The sequence below is a fragment of the Mirounga leonina genome, unplaced genomic scaffold, assembly GCF_011800145.1.
Source record: "Mirounga leonina isolate KUSES-001 unplaced genomic scaffold, KU_Mleo_1.0 Mir_376, whole genome shotgun sequence".
NCBI classification, from domain to species: Eukaryota; Metazoa; Chordata; class Mammalia; order Carnivora; family Phocidae; genus Mirounga; species Mirounga leonina.
In genome coordinates this window covers 1,781,413-1,784,090 of record NW_023270718.1, presented here as the reverse complement: position 1 = coordinate 1,784,090, position 2,678 = coordinate 1,781,413, and positions in this window count along the sequence as shown.

Sequence of the window (2,678 nt, the reverse complement as noted above, 5' to 3'; positions counted from 1 at the left end):
GTCACAGGACCCACCCCTTCCCTCCTCCCCCCCGCCCCCCCGCGGAGCCGACCTTGGGCTCCGGCCCCACTGGCTCAAGCTGTCCCGCCCTCTCTGAGATTCCACGCTGGTCCTCCCCAGGATTCTACTCCCGCCCCGCCCAGCACTCCGCACCCGCCCCCTCCCAGGATTCTACACCTGCCGCTCCCGGGGATTCTATCTCGCCCCTCCCCTGGAATTCTATCTCCGCCTCTCCTGGCGTTCAAACACCGCCCCCTTCGCCCTCTAGGAGGCCTCCCGCGCCCCGCCTCCCCCGATCTCCCGGCGGCTCCTTTAAGGTTCTGTCACGCCCCCTCCGAGGCTCACGGCGGTCTCCGCCCCCTGAAACCACGCCCCGACGCGGCCCCGCCCACCCGCCCTCCCGGCAGTGGATCCAGCCTCTTCCCGGGAACTCAGTCCCGCCGCGTCTCCGCCCCGCGCGAAGTTCTAGCCCCGCCCTCTTCGGCATTAGCGGAGGCCTCGTCGTCACACCTGCGTGAGGCACGTGGGTTCTCATAGGCCCGCCCCTCCTGGAGTCCCGCCCCCAGGCTGAGACCACCACCCCCTTGCCCGCCGCGAGACTTTCCTCGTTCTTGCCCCCCGCCCAGCATCTGTCTCGGCTAATCTCTGCCTCGGACTCTGGGCGTCGCTGCACCATTCCTGCCCAGATTTCTCTGCCTCTCTCAGTGTCTCTGGCTCTGTGTCTCTCTCTCCTTCGTCCCTTTATGTCTCTAACCCTGGGTCTTTCAGTCCTCACGTCTCGGTGTCGCTTTGTGTTTCTGCTCTCTTTGTCTTTCTCTTACCGTTCCTGTGTCACTTGGTCCCCGTGTCTCTTTCCATCCCTTTGATTCTGTCTCTGTCTCTAAGTGTGTCCCTCGGTGTCTGTCGTCTCTGTGTCTCTCTCGATGTCTCTGTTCCTGCCTCGGTTCTCTGTGTCTCTCGCTGCGTGCATCCCCCTGGCCTCTCCCGCATCTGCTCGCACCTCCTCGTTACCGCGGCCTCCCGCCAGGGGGCGGCACAGACCGGCCCCCCGCGCTCCGCTGGCCCTGCGGGGCTGGGCTAGGGTCGGGCCTCCAGGCTCCGCCGGTCCCTCCCCTTGTCCTTGTCCCACTTCTCCTATCTTCCGGGCCTCCTCGCGTCTTTGTGTCTCTAGTTCTGACTCGGCCCCTTTGTCTCTCCCCGGCGGCGCCCGCTCCTCCCCACCCCCACCTACCTCTTCACATTCCTAGGGCTGACCGGGGGGAGCTGGAGAGGCCGCCCAGTGTGTTGGGGTGAGGGCGGCAAGCAGGAGGCTGGGGAGGGGGGGATGCCACTGAGCTCCTGAAATCCCTCCGTTCCAGTTCCTCTAGGGCGAGGGTGCCGACCAACTGGGGGCAAATGCTTGAGAGCTTCTTGCCCCAGCAAGAGGACACCCCCCCAAGACTTGCCCTCCCCTCCCACTCACCACACACCTGAGCTTTCCTCCCCAAAGGGCAAGATCTCGAGTGGTAGGGATTCTTACTGGCCTGCCTTCAAGTCTTGGTAATGTTACTATTCGTAAATGTATTTACTGTGTGCTGGATACACATTTACCTGCACTGTATTATCTCAAATAACCCACGCAGGACCCTATGTGATAAGGGGACTGAGGCACAGAGAGATGAAATGACTTGGCCCAACAGAGTTACAGAATGGCAAATCCGGGACTGATGGATCTTAGTTAATTCCTCACAAGAATCCACTGGAGGAGACATTATCATGATCCCCATTTCACTGAAAAGTGCACTGAGGGTCATTTGCCCCAAGCCACCCAGCAAGAAAGTAGCAAGCAGGGATTTGAACCCAGGCAGTCCGCACTCTTAGCGTCCTACCCTACGCGTCCTCCAGATAATGTGTATCTCAGGCTTGGCACCAGCCTGGTGTTAGTGCAGCTGGACAAATAGGTGCATAACAGATGTGATCTCTTTGTCCTTCTCTCCCCACTCTGGGGTCAGACTGGATGGCGGAGGATCTCTGGGTTTTGCTTTGCTACTAATTCGCTTTGCAAAATCCTTGCCTCCCCTCTTCCCCCCAACACCGCTTTCTCTCTTGAACAAGATGCCCAGTCCTCAGGGAGATTTCTTCTAGGAAGGCCCCATAGCACCTGCTCTTTTCTGGGCCTGTCAATGAGTGAGTTCAGCCTTCCTGGCTGTTCTTTGTGGAGCCCAGGAGGGAAGCCCTAGGAGGGTAAGCTGGAGTTTAACGCGCCCTTCACATGAGGAAGGGAACATGCATTAAGCTGAGCACTGCCGTGTTTGTTGATAAATGCCTGGGTGGGTCTCATGCCTGAGGAGTCAGCCTCCAGTGTCGAGCAGTCCCATGGCACTTCACTGAAGAGCCATAACCACCCGGAGGTACAGGCACAAGGCCAAAGTCTTCCTGATGAAGCTTTGGAGTTGGTGCCAAGTATTTACCCTGCCTGGCAACCTGTAACCGCTTTTCCTTCTTGCAATAGTCCCCCCACCCTGCCCTCCCCACCAAGTTTTCCTACAAGGAATCCCCTACACTCAGTCCTTATGGTTCAGAATGAGCCTGACCCGGTCCTGGCCAATCAGAGCATTTGATCAATCCCCTGGCCACAGGGTTTGGTTCAGGGATGGGGATGGGACCCATTCCTGTCCAATGGGAATTAGACCTGAGAC